The sequence below is a fragment of the Anomaloglossus baeobatrachus genome, chromosome 5, assembly GCF_048569485.1.
Source record: "Anomaloglossus baeobatrachus isolate aAnoBae1 chromosome 5, aAnoBae1.hap1, whole genome shotgun sequence".
NCBI lineage: Eukaryota > Metazoa > Chordata > Amphibia > Anura > Aromobatidae > Anomaloglossus > Anomaloglossus baeobatrachus.
In genome coordinates, this window is record NC_134357.1 from 210,384,897 (window position 1) to 210,407,866 (window position 22,970).

A 22,970-nucleotide genomic window follows, 5' to 3' on the forward strand; every position below is an offset into this window, starting at 1 on the left:
TTTGTAATTATTTATTTAATTTAAAATACCAGCGTGGGGTGCCCTCAGTTTTGGATTACCAGCCAAGGTGAAGCTGCCAGCTGTAATCTGCAGCCGTCTGCTTTACCCTAGCTGGCTATCAAAAATAGGGGAACCCCACGTCATTTTTTTAAAAAAAATTTTTTTTGGCTAAATACAAGGCTAAGCACCCCTTAGTGCCACAGGAAAGGCACCAAAGGGTGCAAAATTACAAAGTGCAGGAGAGTGGGACATTATGCAGAGGTGTATCTAGGGGGGAGGCTGGTGGGGCATCTGCCCCGGGTGCAGCTGTCAGGGGGGGCGCTGTCAGGCTGCCTGATACAGTGCTCCGGGAGTCTCCCCGGTGGCTGTGTGTTACCGAACTCTGTAGTGGGAGCCGGCTATTCTCTGAGTCCAGCCGTCAAGCTGACAGCCGGAGTCAGAGAGTGTGGCGTGTGGCTCCCTTTGATCATTTGCATGGCCGGCAGTAGCTTTGTGCGTCCTGTGCAGTGATACAGGGCGCCGGTCGGCAGACATCACTGGGGGGAAATCTCCCCCTGCTTCTGGCTCCTGCACATCTCCTGTCAGATTGCAGAATGATGTGGGAGGGGCCCGCATGGCAGTGCTGCATAGTGCCATGTGCTCAACCTCTGACCCTCCCGCCCTGTCCACTCAGGCCTGTGTGCTTGGCTCTAGCACTGCAGAGGAGACAGAAGAGGAGAATGAAACCAGCGCTGATTGGCCATACATTAACCCCTTAGTGTCCGGCTGCTGCCTCCATTTTACAGGAGGAGGGCGTTAGGTGGGAAATTCTGCTGCACTGAGCTTACAGGGGCAACTAAGCAGCAAATATTTATATCTGAGCTAAGTGTGTTTATGTCTAATATATATCACCATATATTTAATGTATTAGTGACTTCAATGTTCAGTGTATGTGTGCTGTATATGTCCAGTGTGTGAGTGCTTTATAGAAGGTGTGAGTGCTTTATAGAAGGTGTGAGTTCTGTATACAAGGTGAGAGTGTTATATGCAAGGTGTGAGTACTGTATAGAAGGTGTGAGTGCTGTATAAAAGGTGTGGGTGCTGTATAAAAGGTGTGAGTGCTGTATAAACGTTGTGAGTAGAGATGAGCGAACCGGTCCCGGTTCGTCTCGAGGTCGGTTCGCCGAACGGAGGTCCCGTTCGAGTTCGGCTCGTCGAACGTTCGACGAACCGAACTCGAACTGCATAGGAAACAATGGCAGGCAATCACAAACACAGAAAAACACCTAGAAAACACCCTCAAAGGTGTCCAAAAGGTGACAAACAACTCACAACACAACACAAACACATGGGAAAGTGACAAGGACATATACTCATGCGAAAACAAAACAGCTGGACAAGGAAAAAGAGGAGGACACACAGATATGAGTATATGCAAGGAAACATCGATTCCATTATTGTGCAACTTGAGCCCTGCTCATTTTAGGCTTCCAATCTGGATAAATTGCCTGAGCTCGCCACGTACGCCTTGGGGATCTTGTCATGTCCTGCAGCCAGCGTTCTCTCGGAACCTGTCTTCAGTGCTGCTGGGGGTCTGCTGGCAGATAAGCACACGCGTCTGTCCACTGACAATGTGGACATGGCTCTCAGAGGACTTTTCTTCCCCTGGGTCAGCCAGGGGAGGCGAAAGGCACGCGTATTTTTGAGAGTGCTTCATGCAAAGCATCTTTTTCATCTTGAAAATGAGGGTCAACTGATGCCAGTCAAGTGGGGTGTGTGTGGCCCAATTAGTGGAAACGAGGGAGACTGTGGTTGGAGTCCCCTCGCTGTGTTTCTAAAAGAACCAAGATGAACAAGTCATGGCTCTCAGAGGACTTTTCTTCCCCTGGGTCAGCCAGGGGACGGGAAAGGCACGCGTATTTTTGAGAGTGCTTCATGCAAAGCATCTTTTTCATCTTGAAAATGGGGGTCAACTGATGCCAGTCAAGTGAGGTGTGTGTGGCCCAATTAGTGGAAACGAGGGAGACTGTGGTTGGAGTCCCCTCGCTGTGTTTCTAAAAGAACCAAGATGAACAAGTCATGGCTCTCAGAGGACTTTTCTTCCCCTGGGTCAGCCAGGGGACGGCAAAGGCACGCGTATTTTTGAGAGTGCTTCATGCAAAGCATCTTTTTAATCTTGAAAATGGGGGTCAACTGATGCCAGTCAAGTGGGGTGTGTGTGGCCCAGTTAGTGGAAACGAGGGAGACTGTGGTTGGAGTCCCCTCGCTGTGTTTCTAAAAGAACCAAGATGAACAAGTCATGGCTCTCAGAGGACTTTTCTTCCCCTGGGTCAGCCAGGGGACGGGAAAGGCACGCGTATTTTTGAGAGTGCTTCATGCAAAGCATCTTTTTCATCTTGAAAATGGGGGTCAACTGATGCCAGTCAAGTGGGGTGTGTGTGGCCCAATTAGTGGAAACGAGGGAGACTGTGGTTGGAGTCCCCTCGCTGTGTTTCTAAAAGAACCAAGATGAACAAGTCATGGCTCTCAGAGGACTTTTCTTCCCCTGGGTCAGCCAGGGGACGGGAAAGGCACGCGTATTTTTGAGAGTGCTTCATGCAAAGCATCTTTTTCTTTTTCAAAAGGGGGGTCAACCGATGCCAGTCAAGTGGGGTGTGTGTGGCCCAGTTAGTGGAAACGAGGGAGACTGTGGTTGGAGTCCCCTCGCTGTGTTTCTAAAAGAACCAAGATGAACAAGTCATGGCTCTCAGAGGACTTTTCTTCCCCTGGGTCAGCCAGGAGACGGGAAAGGCACGCGTATTTTTGAGAGTGCTTCATGCAATGCATCTTTTTCATCTTGAAAATGGGGGTCAACTGATGCCAGTCAAGTGGGGTGTGTGTGGCCCAATTAGTGGAAACGAGGGAGACTGTGGTTGGAGTCCCCTCGCTGTGTTTCTAAAAGAACCAAGATGAACAAGTCATGACTCTCAGAGGACTTTTCTTCCCCTGGGTCAGCCAGGGGACGGGAAAGGCACGCGTATTTTTGAGATTGCTTCATGCAAAGCATCTTTTTCATCTTGAAAATGGGGGTCAACTGATGCCAGTCAAGTGGGGTGTGTGTGGCCCAATTAGTGGAAACGAGGGAGACTGTGGTTGGAGTCCCCTCGCTGTGTTTCTAAAAGAACCAAGATGAACAAGTCATGGCTCTCAGAGGACTTTTCTTCCCCTGGGTCAGCCAGGGGACGGGAAAGGCACGCGTATTTTTGAGAGTGCTTCATGCAAAGCATCTTTTTCATCTTGAAAATTGGCTCAACTGATGCCAGTCAAGTGGGGTGTGTGTGGCCCAGTTAGTGGAAACGAGGGAGACTGTGGTTGGAGTCCCCTCGCTGTGTTTCTAAAAGAACCAAGATGAACAAGTCATGGCTCTCAGAGGACTTTTCTTCCCCTGGGTCAGCCAGGGGACGGGAAAGGCACGCGTATTTTTGAGAGTGCTTCATGCAAAGCATCTTTTTCATCTTGAAAATGGGGGTCAACTGATGCCAGTCAAGTGGGGTGTGTGTGGCCCAATTAGTGGAAACGAGGGAGACTGTGGTTGGAGTCCCCTCGCTGTGTTTCTAAAAGAACCAAGATGAACAAGTCATGGCTCTCAGAGGACTTTTCTTCCCCTGGGTCAGCCAGGGGACGGGAAAGGCACGCGTATTTTTGAGAGTGCTTCATGCAAAGCATCTTTTTCTTTTTCAAAAGGGGGGTCAACCGATGCCAGTCAAGTGGGGTGTGTGTGGCCCAGTTAGTGGAAACGAGGGAGACTGTGGTTGGAGTCCCCTCGCTGTGTTTCTAAAAGAACCAAGATGAACAAGTCATGGCTCTCAGAGGACTTTTCTTCCCCTGGGTCAGCAAGGAGACGGGAAAGGCACGCGTATTTTTGAGAGTGCTTCATGCAAAGCATCTTTTTCATCTTGAAAATGGGGGTCAACTGATGCCAGTCAAGTGGGGTGTGTGTGGCCCAATTAGTGGAAACGAGGGAGACTGTGGTTGGAGTCCCCTCGCTGTGTTTCTAAAAGAACCAAGATGAACAAGTCATGGCTCTCAGAGGACTTTTCTTCCCCTGGGTCAGCCAGGGGACGGGAAAGGCACGCGTATTTTTGAGACTGCTTCATGCAAAGCATCTTTTTCATTTTGAAAATTGGCTCAACTGATGCCAGTCAAGTGGGGTGTGTGTGGCCCAGTTAGTGGAAACGAGGGAGACTGTGGTTGGAGTCCCCTCGCTGTGTTTCTAAAAGAACCAAGATGAACAAGTCATGACTCTCAGAGGACTTTTCTTCCCCTGGGTCAGCCAGGAGACGGGAAAGGCACGCGTATTTTTGAGAGTGCTTCATGCAAAGCATCTTTTTCATCTCGAAAATTGGCTCAACTGATGCCAGTCAAGTGGGGTGTGTGTGGCCCAGTTAGTGGAAACGAGGGAGACTGTGGTTGGAGTCCCCTCGCTGTGTTTCTAAAAGAACCAAGATGAACAAGTTATGACTCTCAGAGGACTTTTCTTCCCCTGGGTCAGCCAGGGGACGGGAAAGGCACGCGTATTTTTGAGAGTGCTTCATGCAAAGCATCTTTTTCATCTCGAAAATTGGCTCAACTGATGCCAGTCAAGTGGGGTGTGTGTGGCCCAGTTAGTGGAAACGAGGGAGACTGTGGTTGGAGTCCCCTCGCTGTGTTTCTAAAAGAACCAAGATGAACAAGTCATGGCTCTCAGAGGACTTTTCTTCCCCTGGGTCAGCAAGGAGACGGGAAAGGCACGCGTATTTTTGAGAGTGCTTCATGCAAAGCATCTTTTTCATCTTGAAAATGGGGGTCAACTGATGCCAGTCAAGTGGGGTGTGTGTGGCCCAATTAGTGGAAACGAGGGAGACTGTGGTTGGAGTCCCCTCGCTGTGTTTCTAAAAGAACCAAGATGAACAAGTTATGACTCTCAGAGGACTTTTCTTCCCCTGGGTCAGCCAGGGGACGGGAAAGGCACGCGTATTTTTGAGAGTGCTTCATGCAAAGCATCTTTTTCATCTCGAAAATTGGCTCAACTGATGCCAGTCAAGTGGGGTGTGTGTGGCCCAGTTAGTGGAAACGAGGGAGACTGTGGTTGGAGTCCCCTCGCTGTGTTTCTAAAAGAACCAAGATGAACAAGTCATGGCTCTCAGAGGACTTTTCTTCCCCTGGGTCAGCAAGGAGACGGGAAAGGCATGCGTATTTTTGAGAGTGCTTCATGCAAAGCATCTTTTTCATCTTGAAAATGGGGGTCAACTGATGCCAGTCAAGTGGGGTGTGTGTGGCCAATTAGTGGAAACGAGGGAGACTGTGGTTGGAGTCCCCTCACTGTGTTTCTAAAAGAACCAAGATGAACAAGTCATGACTCTCAGAGGACTTTTCTTCCCCTGGGTCAGCCAGGGGACGGGAAAGGCACGTGTATTTTTGAGAGTGCTTCATGCAAAGCATCTTTTTCTTTTTCAAAAGGGGGGTCAACCGATGCCAGTCAAGTGGGGTGTGTGTGGCCCAGTTAGTGGAAACGAGGGAGACTGTGGTTGGAGTCCCCTCGCTGTGTTTCTAAAAGAACCAAGATGAACAAGTCATGGCTCTCAGAGGACTTTTCTTCCCCTGGGTCAGCCAGGGGACGGGAAAGGCACGCGTATTTTTGAGAGTGCTTCATGCAAAGCATCTTTTTCTTTTTCAAAAGGGGGGTCAACCGATGCCAGTCAAGTGGGGTGTGTGTGGCCCAGTTAGTGGAAACGAGGGAGACTGTGGTTGGAGTCCCCTCGCTGTGTTTCTAAAAGAACCAAGATGAACAAGTCATGGCTCTCAGAGGACTTTTCTTCCCCTGGGTCAGCAAGGAGACGGGAAAGGCACGCGTATTTTTGAGAGTGCTTCATGCAAAGCATCTTTTTCTTTTTCAAAAGGGGGGTCAACCGATGCCAGTCAAGTGGGGTGTGTGTGTCCCAGTTAGTGGAAACGAGGGAGACTGTGGTTGGAGTCCCCTCGCTGTGTTTCTAAAAGAACCAAGATGAACAAGTCATGGCTCTCAGAGGACTTTTCTTCCCCTGGGTCAGCCAGGGGACGGGAAAGGCACACGTATTTTTGAGAGTGCTTCATGCAAAGCATCTTTTTCATCTTGAAAATTGGCTCAACTGATGCCAGTCAAGTGGGGTATGTGTGGCCCAGTTAGTGGAAACGAGGGAGACTGTGGTTGGAGTCCCCTCGCTGTGTTTCTAAAAGAACCAAGATGAACAAGTCATGGCTCTCAGAGGACTTTTCTTCCCCTGGGTCAGCAAGGAGACGGGAAAGGCACGCGTATTTTTGAGAGTGCTTCATGCAAAGCATCTTTTTCATCTTGAAAATGGGGGTCAACTGATGCCAGTCAAGTGGGGTGTGTGTGGCCCAATTAGTGGAAACGAGGGAGACTGTGGTTGGAGTCCCCTCGCTGTGTTTCTAAAAGAACCAAGATGAACAAGTCATGACTCTCAGAGGACTTTTCTTCCCCTGGGTCAGCCAGGGGACGGGAAAGGCACGCGTATTTTTGAGAGTGCTTCATGCAAAGCATCTTTTTCTTTTTCAAAAGGGGGGTCAACCGATGCCAGTCAAGTGGGGTGTGTGTGGCCCAGTTAGTGGAAACGAGGGAGACTGTGGTTGGAGTCCCCTCGCTGTGTTTCTAAAAGAACCAAGATGAACAAGTCATGGCTCTCAGAGGACTTTTCTTCCCCTGGGTCAGCCAGGAGACGGGAAAGGCACGCGTATTTTTGAGAGTGCTTCATGCAAAGCATCTTTTTCTTTTTCAAAAGGGGGGTCAACCGATGCCAGTCAAGTGGGGTGTGTGTGGCCCAGTTAGTGGAAACGAGGGAGACTGTGGTTGGAGTCCCCTCGCTGTGTTTCTAAAAGAACCAAGATGAACAAGTCATGGCTCTCAGAGGACTTTTCTTCCCCTGGGTCAGCAAGGAGACGGGAAAGGCACGCGTATTTTTGAGAGTGCTTCATGCAAAGCATCTTTTTCTTTTTCAAAAGGGGGGTCAACCGATGCCAGTCAAGTGGGGTGTGTGTGTCCCAGTTAGTGGAAACGAGGGAGACTGTGGTTGGAGTCCCCTCGCTGTGTTTCTAAAAGAACCAAGATGAACAAGTCATGGCTCTCAGAGGACTTTTCTTCCCCTGGGTCAGCCAGGGGACGGGAAAGGCACGCGTATTTTTGAGAGTGCTTCATGCAAAGCATCTTTTTCATCTTGAAAATTGGCTCAACTGATGCCAGTCAAGTGGGGTGTGTGTGGCCCAGTTAGTGGAAACGAGGGAGACTGTGGTTGGAGTCCCCTCGCTGTGTTTCTAAAAGAACCAAGATGAACAAGTCATGGCTCTCAGAGGACTTTTCTTCCCCTGGGTCAGCAAGGAGACGGGAAAGGCACGCGTATTTTTGAGAGTGCTTCATGCAAAGCATCTTTTTCATCTTGAAAATGGGGGTCAACTGATGCCAGTCAAGTGGGGTGTGTGTGGCCCAATTAGTGGAAACGAGAGAGACTGTGGTTGGAGTCCCCTCGCTGTGTTTCTAAAAGAACCAAGATGAACAAGTCATGACTCTCAGAGGACTTTTCTTCCCCTGGGTCAGCCAGGGGACGGGAGAGGCACGCGTATTTTTGAGAGTGCTTCATGCAAAGCATCTTTTTCTTTTTCAAAAGGGGGGTCAACCGATGCCAGTCAAGTGGGGTGTGTGTGGCCCAGTTAGTGGAAACGAGGGAGACTGTGGTTGGAGTCCCCTCGCTGTGTTTCTAAAAGAACCAAGATGAACAAGTCATGGCTCTCAGAGGACTTTTCTTCCCCTGGGTCAGCCAGGGGACGGGAAAGGCACGCGTATTTTTGAGAGTGCTTCATGCAAAGCATCTTTTTCATCTTGAAAATTGGCTCAACTGATGCCAGTCAAGTGGGGTGTGTGTGGCCCAGTTAGTGGAAACGAGGGAGACTGTGGTTGGAGTCCCCTCGCTGTGTTTCTAAAAGAACCAAGATGAACAAGTCATGGCTATCAGAGGACTTTTCTTCCCCTGGGTCAGCAAGGAGACGGGAAAGGCACGCGTATTTTTGAGAGTGCTTCATGCAAAGCATCTTTTTCTTTTTCAAAAGGGGGGTCAACCGATGCCAGTCAAGTGGGGTGTGTGTGGCCCAGTTAGTGGAAACGAGGGAGACTGTGGTTGGAGTCCCCTCGCTGTGTTTCTAAAAGAACCAAGATGAACAAGTCATGGCTCTAGGAGGACTTTTCTTCCCCTGGGTCAGCCAGGGGACGGGAAAGGCACGCGTATTTTTGAGAGTGCTTCATGCAAAGCATCTTTTTCTTTTTCAAAAGGGGGGTCAACCGATGCCAGTCAAGTGGGGTGTGTGTGGCCCAGTTAGTGGAAACGAGGGAGACTGTGGTTGGAGTCCCCTCGCTGTGTTTCTAAAAGAACCAAGATGAACAAGTCATGGCTCTCAGAGGACTTTTCTTCCCCTGGGTCAGCCAGGGGACGGGAAAGGCACGCGTATTTTTGAGAGTGCTTCATGCAAAGCATCTTTTTCATCTTGAAAATTGGCTCAACTGATGCCAGTCAAGTGGGGTGTGTGTGGCCCAGTTAGTGGAAACGAGGGAGACTGTGGTTGGAGTCCCCTCGCTGTGTTTCTAAAAGAACCAAGATGAACAAGTCATGGCTCTCAGAGGACTTTTCTTCCCCTGGGTCAGCAAGGGGACGGGAAAGGCACGCGTATTTTTGAGAGTGCTTCATGCAAAGCATCTTTTTCATCTTGAAAATGGGGGTCAACTGATGCCAGTCAAGTGGGGTGTGTGTGGCCCAATTAGTGGAAACGAGGGAGACTGTGGTTGGAGTCCCCTCGCTGTGTTTCTAGAAGAACCAAGATGAACAAGTCATGACTCTCAGAGGACTTTTCTTCCCCTGGGTCAGCCAGGGGACGGGAAAGGCACGCGTATTTTTGAGAGTGCTTCATGCAAAGCATCTTTTTCTTTTTCAAAAGGGGGGTCAACCGATGCCAGTCAAGTGGGGTGTGTGTGGCCCAGTTAGTGGAAACGAGGGAGACTGTGGTTGGAGTCCCCTCGCTGTGTTTCTAAAAGAACCAAGATGAACAAGTCATGGCTCTCAGAGGACTTTTCTTCCCCTGGGTCAGCCAGGGGACGGGAAAGGCACGCGTATTTTTGAGAGTGCTTCATGCAAAGCATCTTTTTCTTTTTCAAAAGGGGGGTCAACCGATGCCAGTCAAGTGGGGTGTGTGTGGCCCAGTTAGTGGAAACGAGGGAGACTGTGGTTGGAGTCCCCTCGCTGTGTTTCTAAAAGAACCAAGATGAACAAGTCATGGCTCTCAGAGGACTTTTCTTCCCCTGGGTCAGCCAGGGGACGGGAAAGGCACGCGTATTTTTGAGAGTGCTTCATGCAAAGCATCTTTTTCATCTTGAAAATTGGCTCAACTGATGCCAGTCAAGTGGGGTGTGTGTGGCCCAGTTAGTGGAAACGAGGGAGACTGTGGTTGGAGTCCCCTCGCTGTGTTTCTAAAAGAACCAAGATGAACAAGTCATGGCTATCAGAGGACTTTTCTTCCCCTGGGTCAGCAAGGAGACGGGAAAGGCACGCGTATTTTTGAGAGTGCTTCATGCAAAGCATCTTTTTCTTTTTCAAAAGGGGGGTCAACCGATGCCAGTCAAGTGGAGTGTGTGTGGCCCAGTTAGTGGAAACGAGGGAGACTGTGGTTGGAGTCCCCTCGCTGTGTTTCTAAAAGAACCAAGATGAACAAGTCATGGCTCTCAGAGGACTTTTCTTCCCCTGGGTCAGCCAGGGGACGGGAAAGGCACGCGTATTTTTGAGAGTGCTTCATGCAAAGCATCTTTTTCTTTTTCAAAAGGGGGGTCAACCGATGCCAGTCAAGTGGGGTGTGTGTGGCCCAGTTAGTGGAAACGAGGGAGACTGTGGTTGGAGTCCCCTCGCTGTGTTTCTAAAAGAACCAAGATGAACAAGTCATGGCTCTCAGAGGACTTTTCTTCCCCTGGGTCAGCCAGGGGACGGGAAAGGCACGCGTATTTTTGAGAGTGCTTCATGCAAAGCATCTTTTTCATCTTGAAAATTGGCTCAACTGATGCCAGTCAAGTGGGGTGTGTGTGGCCCAGTTAGTGGAAACGAGGGAGACTGTGGTTGGAGTCCCCTCGCTGTGTTTCTAAAAGAACCAAGATGAACAAGTCATGGCTCTCAGAGGACTTTTCTTCCCCTGGGTCAGCCAGGGGACGGGAAAGGCACGCGTATTTTTGAGAGTGCTTCATGCAAAGCATCTTTTTCATCTTGAAAATTGGCTCAACTGATGCCAGTCAAGTGGGGTGTGTGTGGCCCAGTTAGTGGAAACGAGGGAGACTGTGGTTGGAGTCCCCTCGCTGTGTTTCTAAAAGAACCAAGATGAACAAGTCATGACTCTCAGAGGACTTTTCTTCCCCTGGGTCAGCCAGGGGACGGGAAAGGCACGCGTATTTTTGAGAGTGCTTCATGCAAAGCATCTTTTTCATCTTGAAAATTGGCTCAACTGATGCCAGTCAAGTGGGGTGTGTGTGGCCCAGTTAGTGGAAACGAGGGAGACTGTGGTTGGAGTCCCCTCGCTGTGTTTCTAAAAGAACCAAGATGAACAAGTCATGGCTCTCAGAGGACTTTTCTTCCCCTGGGTCAGCAAGGAGACGGGAAAGGCACGCGTATTTTTGAGAGTGCTTCATGCAAAGCATCTTTTTCTTTTTCAAAAGGGGGGTCAACCGATGCCAGTCAAGTGGGGTGTGTGTGGCCCAGTTAGTGGAAACGAGGGAGACTGTGGTTGGAGTCCCCTCGCTGTGTTTCTAAAAGAACCAAGATGAACAAGTCATGGCTCTCAGAGGACTTTTCTTCCCCTGGGTCAGCCAGGGGACGGGAAAGGCACGCGTATTTTTGAGAGTGCTTCATGCAAAGCATCTTTTTCTTTTTCAAAAGGGGGGTCAACCGATGCCAGTCAAGTGGGGTGTGTGTGGCCCAGTTAGTGGAAACGAGGGAGACTGTGGTTGGAGTCCCCTCGCTGTGTTTCTAAAAGAACCAAGATGAACAAGTCATGGCTCTCAGAGGACTTTTCTTCCCCTGGGTCAGCCAGGGGACGGGAAAGGCACGCGTATTTTTGAGAGTGCTTCATGCAAAGCATCTTTTTCTTTTTCAAAAGGGGGGTCAACCGATGCCAGTCAAGTGGGGTGTGTGTGGCCCAGTTAGTGGAAACGAGGGAGACTGTGGTTGGAGTCCCCTCGCTGTGTTTCTAAAAGAACCAAGATGAACAAGTCATGGCTCTCAGAGGACTTTTCTTCCCCTGGGTCAGCCAGGGGACGGGAAAGGCACGCGTATTTTTGAGAGTGCTTCATGCAAAGCATCTTTTTCATCTTGAAAATTGGCTCAACTGATGCCAGTCAAGTGGGGTGTGTGTGGCCCAGTTAGTGGAAACGAGGGAGACTGTGGTTGGAGTCCCCTCGCTGTGTTTCTAAAAGAACCAAGATGAACAAGTCATGGCTATCAGAGGACTTTTCTTCCCCTGGGTCAGCAAGGAGACGGGAAAGGCACGCGTATTTTTGAGAGTGCTTCATGCAAAGCATCTTTTTCTTTTTCAAAAGGGGGGTCAACCGATGCCAGTCAAGTGGAGTGTGTGTGGCCCAGTTAGTGGAAACGAGGGAGACTGTGGTTGGAGTCCCCTCGCTGTGTTTCTAAAAGAACCAAGATGAACAAGTCATGGCTCTCAGAGGACTTTTCTTCCCCTGGGTCAGCCAGGGGACGGGAAAGGCACGCGTATTTTTGAGAGTGCTTCATGCAAAGCATCTTTTTCTTTTTCAAAAGGGGGGTCAACCGATGCCAGTCAAGTGGGGTGTGTGTGGCCCAGTTAGTGGAAACGAGGGAGACTGTGGTTGGAGTCCCCTCGCTGTGTTTCTAAAAGAACCAAGATGAACAAGTCATGGCTCTCAGAGGACTTTTCTTCCCCTGGGTCAGCCAGGGGACGGGAAAGGCACGCGTATTTTTGAGAGTGCTTCATGCAAAGCATCTTTTTCATCTTGAAAATTGGCTCAACTGATGCCAGTCAAGTGGGGTGTGTGTGGCCCAGTTAGTGGAAACGAGGGAGACTGTGGTTGGAGTCCCCTCGCTGTGTTTCTAAAAGAACCAAGATGAACAAGTCATGGCTCTCAGAGGACTTTTCTTCCCCTGGGTCAGCCAGGGGACGGGAAAGGCACGCGTATTTTTGAGAGTGCTTCATGCAAAGCATCTTTTTCATCTTGAAAATTGGCTCAACTGATGCCAGTCAAGTGGGGTGTGTGTGGCCCAGTTAGTGGAAACGAGGGAGACTGTGGTTGGAGTCCCCTCGCTGTGTTTCTAAAAGAACCAAGATGAACAAGTCATGACTCTCAGAGGACTTTTCTTCCCCTGGGTCAGCCAGGGGACGGGAAAGGCACGCGTATTTTTGAGAGTGCTTCATGCAAAGCATCTTTTTCATCTTGAAAATTGGCTCAACTGATGCCAGTCAAGTGGGGTGTGTGTGGCCCAGTTAGTGGAAACGAGGGAGACTGTGGTTGGAGTCCCCTCGCTGTGTTTCTAAAAGAACCAAGATGAACAAGTCATGGCTCTCAGAGGACTTTTCTTCCCCTGGGTCAGCAAGGAGATGGGAAAGGCACGCGTATTTTTGAGAGTGCTTCATGCAAAGCATCTTTTTCTTTTTCAAAAGGGGGGTCAACCGATGCCAGTCAAGTGGGGTGTGTGTGGCCCAGTTAGTGGAAACGAGGGAGACTGTGGTTGGAGTCCCCTCGCTGTGTTTCTAAAAGAACCAAGATGAACAAGTCATGGCTCTCAGAGGACTTTTCTTCCCCTGGGTCAGCCAGGGGACGGGTAAGGCACGCGTATTTTTGAGAGTGCTTCATGCAAAGCATCTTTTTCATCTTGAAAATTGGCTCAACTGATGCCAGTCAAGTGGGGTGTGTGTGGCCCAGTTAGTGGAAACGAGGGAGACTGTGGTTGGAGTCCCCTCGCTGTGTTTCTAAAAGAACCAAGATGAACAAGTCATGGCTCTCAGAGGACTTTTCTTCCCCTGGGTCAGCCAGGGGACGGGAAAGGCACGCGTATTTTTGAGAGTGCTTCATGCAAAGCATCTTTTTCATTTTGAAAAGGGGCATCAACTGATGTCAGTCAAGTGGGGTGTGTGTGGCCCAATTAGTGGCAACGAGGGAGACTGTGGTTGGAGTCCCCTCGCTGTGTTTCTAAAAGAACCAAGATGAACAAGTCATGGCTCTCAGAGGACTTTTCTTCCCCTGGGTCAGCCAGGGGACGGGAAAGGCACGCGTATTTTTGAGAGTGCTTCATGCAAAGCATCTTTTTCATCTTGAAAATTGGCTCAACTGATGCCAGTCAAGTGGGGTGTGTGTGGCCCAGTTAGTGGAAACGAGGGAGACTGTGGTTGGAGTCCCCTCGCTGTGTTTCTAAAAGAACCAAGATGAACAAGTCATGGCTCTCAGAGGACTTTTCTTCCCCTGGGTCAGCCAGGGGACGGGAAAGGCACGCGTATTTTTGAGAGTGCTTCATGCAAAGCATCTTTTTCATCTTGAAAATTGGCTCAACTGATGCCAGTCAAGTGGGGTGTGTGTGGCCCAGTTAGTGGAAACGAGGGAGACTGTGGTTGGAGTCCCCTCGCTGTGTTTCTAAAAGAACCAAGATGAACAAGTCATGGCTCTCAGAGGACTTTTCTTCCCCTGGGTCAGCCAGGGGACGGGAAAGGCACGCGTATTTTTGAGAGTGCTTCATGCAAAGCATCTTTTTCATTTTGAAAAGGGGCATCAACTGATGTCAGTCAAGTGGGGTGTGTGTGGCCCAATTAGTGGCAACGAGGGAGACTGTGGTTGGAGTCCCCTCGCTGTGTTTCTAAAAGAACCAAGATGAACAAGTCATGGCTCTCAGAGGACTTTTCTTCCCCTGGGTCAGCCAGGGGACGGGAAAGGCACGCGTATTTTTGAGAGTGCTTCATGCAAAGCATCTTTTTCTTTTTCAAAAGGGGGGTCAACCGATGCCAGTCAAGTGGGGTGTGTGTGGCCCAGTTAGTGGAAACGAGGGAGACTGTGGTTGGAGTCCCCTCGCTGTGTTTCTAAAAGAACCAAGATGAACAAGTCATGGCTCTCAGAGGACTTTTCTTCCCCTGGGTCAGCCAGGGGACGGGAAAGGCACGCGCATTTTTGAGAGTGCTTCATGCAAAGCATCTTTTTCTTTTTCAAAAGGGGGGTCAACCGATGCCAGTCAAGTGGGGTGTGTGTGGCCCAGTTAGTGGAAACGAGGGAGACTGTGGTTGGAGTCCCCTCGCTGTGTTTTACATGCTTTTAGAAGGGCATGACATGGCTTGGAGGTTGACTTTCAGCATCTGCAAACTGTTGGCTACCAAAATGCTGCCTTTCCAACACCTGTGGTTATAGACAATGAGGAACATACTGATGAAGATGAGACGCAGATACCCGATTGGGATGACAACTTAAATATTCGGTCAGGGCAAGAAGAGGCTCGGTCTGAGGGGGAGGGGAGTGCAAACACAACATTTGATGATGAAGTTCTAGATCCCACCTACTGTCAACCCACAGTCAGACACTCGAGGAGGTCAACAGAGGCGGTGGAGGAGGATGCAACCGACGACGAAGTTACCTTGCGCCTTCCTGGACAGAGTCGGAGCACTGGTAGCACGTCTACAACTGCATCCTCAGCCACCACTCTGCCTCTGAGCATTATTCGGGGTGGATCAACAGGTCGCATGGCCTCTAAGCCTTGCCTAGCCTGGTCCTTTTTTGACATAGAAAAAGATCGCCCAAATTATGTGTTCTGTAAAATTTGTCATGGTTCTCTTAGTAGAGGTCAAAACCTCAGCAGTTTGACAACTTCCTCCATGAATCGTCACATGAATAAATATCATATGGCCCGGTGGGAAGCTCACCGTGCTGCAATGCGGCCTAGCGGAGCGAACCATCCACCGCCTGCCCCTTCCAGTGCATCCGCGCGCTCGTCATCTTCTAGGACTGTGGGGACAGCTGTCACACCTGTTTTTCCACCCACAACTTCCACCACTGTAACCGCAACAGGCAGTTTGCTTGGTAGGTCGTCAGTTGGTTTGGAAGGGGAAACAAGTGAGTGTGTACAGCTCTCTCAGACATCGATAGCACCAACGTTGGATGAAGGCAACATCATGTCTCCGCCTGCACTTTCCTCACAAACCTGCATTTTTCCAGGGACACCCTACTCAACACCGTCTACACACAGCAGCCAGATCTCTGTCACTCAGATGTGGTCAAATAAAAGGCCACTTCCTGCGACCCATGACAAAGCTAAGAGGTTGACTCTATCCCTCTGTAAGCTGTTGGCTACCGAAATGCTGCCTTTCCGCCTAGTGGACACACAGGATTTTAGAGACCTTATGTCTGTCGCTGTGATCCAGTACAAGATGCCCAATCACCACTGCTTCTCCAAGAAAAGCATGCCCGCGCTACACCAGCATGTCGCACACAACATCACCACTTCCTTGAGAAACTCTGTGTGCGACAGGGTGCATTTCAACACAGATACTTGGACCAGTAAGCATAGACAGGGTCATTACATGTCTCTGACTGGGCACTGGCAAACTATGGTGAGAGATGGAGAAGGGTCTGCTGTACAAGTCTTGCCGTCCCCACGAGTTGTTTCAATCCTTCTTCTGTATGTAGAAGTTAATACACTGCTTCTGCCTCTTCAACCTCGTGTGGGTCCTCCACCTTGGCGCAAACCCTGTGTGGTCAGGCCACCCTTCCTTGTAACTGCGCACAAGGACTACCACACACCTCCTTACTATGCTGGCAGCAGAGCTCAATGCCATCAGGCGGTCAAAGTTTTACTTTGAAATGTATGGGAAATGTGAGTCACACCGCTGAGAAGTTGTGGACGGTTAGCTCTGGATACCGAGTTTCATCAATGGTTGTCTCCACTCAACCAGCAGCCAGGGAAGGCCGGGTGCGACAATGATGCAAACATGGGTGCGGCCCTTCACTGTGACAATGTGACACACATGGCTTGTGTGGTTCATGTGTTGAACCTGGTTGTCCAGCAATTTTTAAAGCACTATCCTGGCCCACATAGCCTTCTGCAGAGAGCACGGTGTAATGCCTTCCTTGATCCACACACTCAGATGGGCTGTTAATGATAGGCTAGAGGGAAGCCACTCACCAAGCAGGACCCCTAGAACCCTGAAACCCTTTAACCCCTATACAGGGATTAGGAATTGCACAGGGCCCAAGGTGATTAATACCTGTGGAAGGCTGCAGTTCCAGAGAATAGTAGTCAGGCAGGGTCAAAACATTAATTGAGGAACAGGAACAGAATGGGACGGCCAGGACTTAATCAGAAAACAAGCAGAGGTGAAATGCGGATCGGCAAACAAGGTACATAAACAGCAAGCAGGAAAAGTAGTCAGGTAACAAGCACACAAAATCATAAAACTGAACTGGGGGTAAAAGTAACCAGAGGTCATAGCTATGTCTGGCAGTGGTCTGCAGACAGGATGGGCATAAAAAAGGGTGTGGTGTCTTCCCATTGGTTGTAGCTGAATGATGGTATTTCATCTGTGAGATACCCACCAGCTACATTCAGCCAGAGATTCTGCATCTGTCAAGGTAATGCAGCCCAGTGGGTGAGCATAACCTGCGTCCACCTGCGCCGCTGGCATCGACTCCTCTCCCATCATCAGCACTATTCATGAAAGGAACACGTTGTCACCTGGCGACCGGAGTACAAATTGACGGAGCGGACTCCGTTGGTGACTTAACAGCCGTGTGCGGCAATGATGCAAACCTGGCTGCGGGCCATCGTCAGGGCAATGTGACACACGTGCCTTGTATGGCTCACGTGTTGAACCTAATTCTCCAGCAATTTTTAAAACACCATCACGGTCTACATGGCCTTGTGCAGCGTGCACGCTCGCTATGTGCTCACTTCCATCGTGCGTACACAGCAGCTCAACAACTTTCGTCGCTACAGAAGTCTTTAGGTCTGGTGGTTAAACGCCTGAAATGCGATGTGCCCACACGCAGGAATTTGAATCTGCACATGTTGCAGCGTTTGTGGCAGCACCGCCGAACCCTGCTGCAATACGTTATGACATATAGCCTGGGATAACTTGATCCAGAGGTGGTGCAGATCACGCTGCTGGAGTGGTGTCAGATCAAGGACCTATGCACCCTGCTACACAGTTTACAAATGTCGACGAAGATGTTTAGCACTGGCAATGTCATTCTCAGCGTGACAATTCTGGTCATCTACATGATGGAGCGCACTGTAATTATTATTCGGAGTCAGGTGTTGGGACAAGAGGAAGGGGAGGAAGTACAGGAGGAGTCATATGCGGAAGGGATAACAAGATCTACGAGGTCCAGATGGTCAGCGGCACCTATGCGGCAGTCATGGTGAGGGAGAGGGATTAACAAGGGCGCATAGTATCAGCAAAAAGTGTTGAGGAAGGTGCAGGAGCCCATGAAGAAATGGAGGACGAACTGGCGATGGGCATGGAAGACTCAGCAGATGAGTGAGAGCTTGCTCACATTTCGGTTGTGCGAGGTTGTGGGGAGAGGGCAGAGGAAGGAGGCACGATTCTCACCTCTCTGCCACCAACACACCAAGGACTTGGTCCTCCTGGATGCACAAGACACATGAGCGGCTTCTTGCTGCACTACCTACAACATGACCCTCGGATTGTACGAATTCAAAGTAATCCAGAATACTGGGTTGCCACACTGTTACATCCCCGGTACAAGACAAAATTTGGCAAAATAATTCCGGCCATAGAAATGGACGCACGTATACAGGAGTATCTGCAGAATGTGGTACGCAATCTTAGATCTACTTTTCCACTAAACACCAGTGCTGCACAGAGTGAATCTCAACGCTTTGTCATGGATATGAGGAAATGGTCTTTTACTTGTCCACATCGGAGGGACCAAGGGATGGCTGCTGTGCTGAGATGGCGTTGAGTACGGTGTCCCTGCAGAGTTGCACTTTTGGTCATATACCAAAATGAGTTGAAAAAGGACAGATGCTGGTGGAAAGGGGAACAGGTGTGTTGGAAAGGGGAAAAAAGTTTTGGTCCGTGGATTTGGTGGTTAAGCAACAGTAACATTTGCTGAAGAAACACCATCTGTTACAGTGGGACTGGCAGATTTGGATAAGGTGGTATATACTATGTTACCGCTATATAACGAAAATTAATAAGAAAAGAAAGAGAAAGGTATATATCCCCATCAGCAGTCAGTGTCCACCGTGCTCCCAGTTGGAAAAGGAGAGGTTGGCAACTGGAAGGTTAGGTGGAGGATACAGAGCTGTGTGGCTATGAAACTAATAGTAGCCTGAACCGAGTTAGACGCCATTCGGATCTGGAGACTGTGAGCCCTGTTAGCGTCACAGGGTCCACATGCCCACCCAGCCCAGGAACTCCCTGTTAACAACACAGGGGCCATTGAGTACGCTGACCGTGTGCGTAGGGGCACACCTGTGGACAGCAGGCGCATCAGCAGCAGCAGGCCTGTTAATGCCACTGGGCTGCACAAGCAGGACTGGTAGGACAGGAGCTGGTCTTAACCGTTCTGCGTTACCAACTGTGGTGGTGGCCTGCATCGACACCCTATCCCTGCCTACCTCTGGCCTAAAGCCGCAATGGGTTCAACACATGGAAGTGTGCTCTTTCGGAGCATAATAGAAGACTGCGCACCTCCTTGTTGGCTCCAGCCCCTTTTATAACCTGGGTCCGCCCCAAACCAGGGTGAACCACAATGCACCTCCTGGAGACAAAAGTAGAGTGACACGTCATGAGTGGCATAACTAGCGTCCTATTTGGAACCGCAACTTCAATGATGACCTCATGGCTGCCATGACCCAAACACCTCACCAGTCATCGTCTGACCATCAATAATGCGGTGACAAGTCATAGGTGTGGGCCTCTGCAAGCCATTTGGGAGGACACCTGATGCCCTGTGGTCTATATGGGACCCCCACATCAGGGCCAGGGCCAAAGAGTTCATTACCGGACCTAGTCTCTGATGCAGGAAGTGCCTGAGCATGCTCAGTAGCATGAAATACAGTCTCTGAAAAAAGACTATCAGCTTTAGCATGGTGTCTAGGCACAAAACAGGACTTAGACCCGGCACGGAATGCAAGCACCTGTGCAAAGAGGCTTTTCACACTTAGTGTGGGAGCATGCGCTGTATCCCGAAAAGAAGACTTAGCGTCAGGAATAACACATTCAGGCTGAGCATACTCACTAGGCGAAACACTGTAATTATGCTGCAGCTGGGGTACATCGGCACACGCATGCGCACTAGCTGCCTCTCCACACTTAGACGTGGAGGGGAAATTGCTCTTGGAGATGCTGTCTATGAAAAGAAGGAAAAGCTAAAGGAAGCCTGACTTTCTATCCCTCCGAATTATGAAATGCAGCAATGAATTCCATGAGTTTGCTATAACATTAGCGTAGCAAAATGTGCATGAGGGTGTCATGTAGAGGTCCTAGAAATAGCTTGTCACCAGTGGGGCACTAATGGAATACAACAGCCAGTTCTATGATGCCACTAAATGGCAGTATTTTTTGCTATCATTATAGCTTATTAAAAACAGAGCAGGAGGGTGTCATGCAGAGGTGCTGCACATAGATTTGCAGTAGTGTGAATAGACAAAAGTACAATAGCCACGTTTAGGATGCCACTAGGTACACTGAGTGTTTGCTAGTATAATGGCTGAGTTAAAAAAAGGTGGAGTGTGCAATGCAGGCAGACGTGCTGCAAATATGTTTACAATAGTGTGAATAGACAAAAGTACAATAGCCACGTTTAGGATGCCACTAGGTACACTGACTGTTTGCTAGTATAATGGCTTAGTTATAATGAGTTGGAGTGTGCAATGCAGGCAGACGTGCTGCAAATATGTTTACAATAGTGTGAATAGACAAAAGTCCAATAGCCACGTTTAGGATGCCACTAGGTACACTGACTGTTTGCTAGTATAATGGCTTAGTTTAAAAAAGTTGGAGTGTGCAATGCAGGCAGACGTGCTCTGCAAATGTCTTTGCACTAGTGGGACTATAGCAAAGTCCAATAGCCACGTTTAGGATGCCACTAGGTACACTGAGTGTTTGCTAGTATAATGGCTGAGTTAAAAAAGGTGGAGTGTGCAATGCAGGCAGACGTGCTGCAAATATCTTTACAATAGTGTGAATAGACAAAAGTCCAATAGCCACGTTTAGGATGCCACTAGGTACACTGACTGTTTGCTAGTATAATGGCTTAGTTATAATGAGTTGGAGTGTGCAATGCAGGCAGACGTGCTGCAAATATCTTTACAATAGTGTGAATAGACAAAAGTACAATAGCCACGTTTAGGATGCCACTAGGTACACTGACTGTTTGCTAGTATAATGGCTTAGTTTAAAAAAGTTTGAGTGTGCAATGCAGGCAGACGTGCTGCAAATATGTTTACAATAGTGTGAATAGACAAAAGTACAATAGCCACGTTTAGGATGCCACTAGGTACACTGACTGTTTGCTAGTATAATGGCTTAGTTTAAAAAAGTTGGAGTGTGCAATGCAGGCAGACGTGCTGCAAATATGTTTACAATAGTGTGAATAGACAAAAGTACAATAGCCACGTTTAGGATGCCACTAGGTACACTGAGTGTTTGCTAGTATAATGGCTGAGTTAAAAAAAGGTGGAGTGTGCAATGCAGGCAGACGTGCTGCAAATATCTTTACAATAGTGTGAATAGACAAAAGTCCAATAGCCACGTTTAGGATGCCACTAGGTACACTGACTGTTTGCTAGTATAATGGCTTAGTTATAATGAGTTGGAGTGTGCAATGCAGGCAGACGTGCTGCAAATATCTTTACAATAGTGTGATTAGACAAAAGTACAATAGCCACGTTTAGGATGCCACTAGGTACACTGAGTGTTTGCTAGTATAATGGCTTAGTTTAAAAAAGTTTGAGTGTGCAATGCAGGCAGACGTGCTCTGCAAATGTCTTTGCACTAGTGGGACTATAGCAAAGTCCAATAGCCACGTTTAGGATGCCACTAGGTACACTGAGTGTTTGCTAGTAAAATGGCTTAGTTTAAAAAAGTTGGAGTGTGCAATGCAGGCAGACGTGCTGCAAATATGTTTACAATTGTGTGAATAGACAAAAGTACAATAGCCACGTTTAGGATGCCACTAGGTACACTGAGTGTTTGCTAGTATAATGGCTTAGTTTAAAAAAGTTTGAGTGTGCAATGCAGGCAGACGTGCTGCAAATATGTTTACAATAGTGTGAATAGACAAAAGTACAATAGCCACGTTTAGGATGCCACTAGGTACACTGAGTGTTTGCTAGTATAATGGCTTAGTTTAAAAAAGTTTGAGTGTGCAATGCAGGCAGACGTGCTGCAAATATGTTTACAATAGTGTGAATAGACAAAAGTACAATAGCCACGTTTAGGATGCCACTAGGTACACTGAGTGTTTGCTAGTATAATGGCTTAGTTTAAAAAAGTTTGAGTGTGCAATGCAGGCAGACGTGCTGCAAATATGTTTACAATAGTGTGAATAGACAAAAGTACAATAGCCACGTTTAGGATGCCACTAGGTACACTGAGTGTTTGCTAGTATAATGGCTTAGTTTAAAAAAGTTTGAGTGTGCAATGCAGGCAGACGTGCTGCAAATATGTTTACAATAGTGTGAATAGACAAAAGTACAATAGCCACGTTTAGGATGCCACTAGGTACACTGACTGTTTGCTAGTATAATGGCTTAGTTTAAAAAAGTTTGAGTGTGCAATGCAGGCAGACGTGCTGCAAATATGTTTACAATAGTGTGAATAGACAAAAGTACAATAGCCACGTTTAGCATGCCACTAGGTACACTGAGTGTTTGCTAGTATAATGGCTTAGTTTAAAAAAGTTTGAGTGTGCAATGCAGGCAGACGTGCTGCAAATATGTTTACAATAGTGTGAATAGACAAAAGTACAATAGCCACGTTTAGGATGCCACTAGGTACACTGAGTGTTTGCTAGTATAATGGCTGAGTTAAAAAAAGGTGGAATGTGCAATGCAGGCAGACGTGCTGCAAATATGTTTACAATAGTGTGAATAGACAAAAGTACAATAGCCACGTTTAGGATGCCACTAGGTACACTGACTGTTTGCTAGTATAATGGCTTAGTTTAAAAAAGTTGGAGTGTGCAATGCAGGCAGACGTGCTCTGCAAATGTCTTTGCACTAGTGGGACTATAGCAAAGTCCAATAGCCACGTTTAGGATGCCACTAGGTACACTGACTGTTTGCTAGTATAATGGCTTAGTTATAATGAGTTGGAGTGTGCAATGCAGGCAGACGTGCTGAAAATATCTTTACAATAGTGTGAATAGACAAAAGTCCAATAGCCACGTTTAGGATGCCACTAGGTACACTGACTGTTTGCTAGTATAATGGCTTAGTTATAATGAGTTGGAGTGTGCAATGCAGGCAGACGTGCTGCAAATATCTTTACAATAGTGTGAATAGACAAAAGTACAATAGCCACGTTTAGGATGCCACTAGGTACACTGACTGTTTGCTAGTATAATGGCTTAGTTTAAAAAAGTTGGAGTGTGCAATGCAGGCAGACGTGCTGCAAATATGTTTACAATAGTGTGAATAGACAAAAGTACAATAGCCACGTTTAGGATGCCACTAGGTACACTGAGTGTTTGCTAGTATAATGGCTGAGTTAAAAAAAGGTGGAGTGTGCAATGCAGGCAGACGTGCTGCAAATATCTTTACAATAGTGTGAATAGACAAAAGTCCATTAGCCACGTTTAGGATGCCACTAGGTACACTGACTGTTTGCTAGTATAATGGCTTAGTTATAATGAGTTGGAGTGTGCAATGCAGGCAGACGTGCTGCAAATATCTTTACAATAGTGTGAATAGACAAAAGTA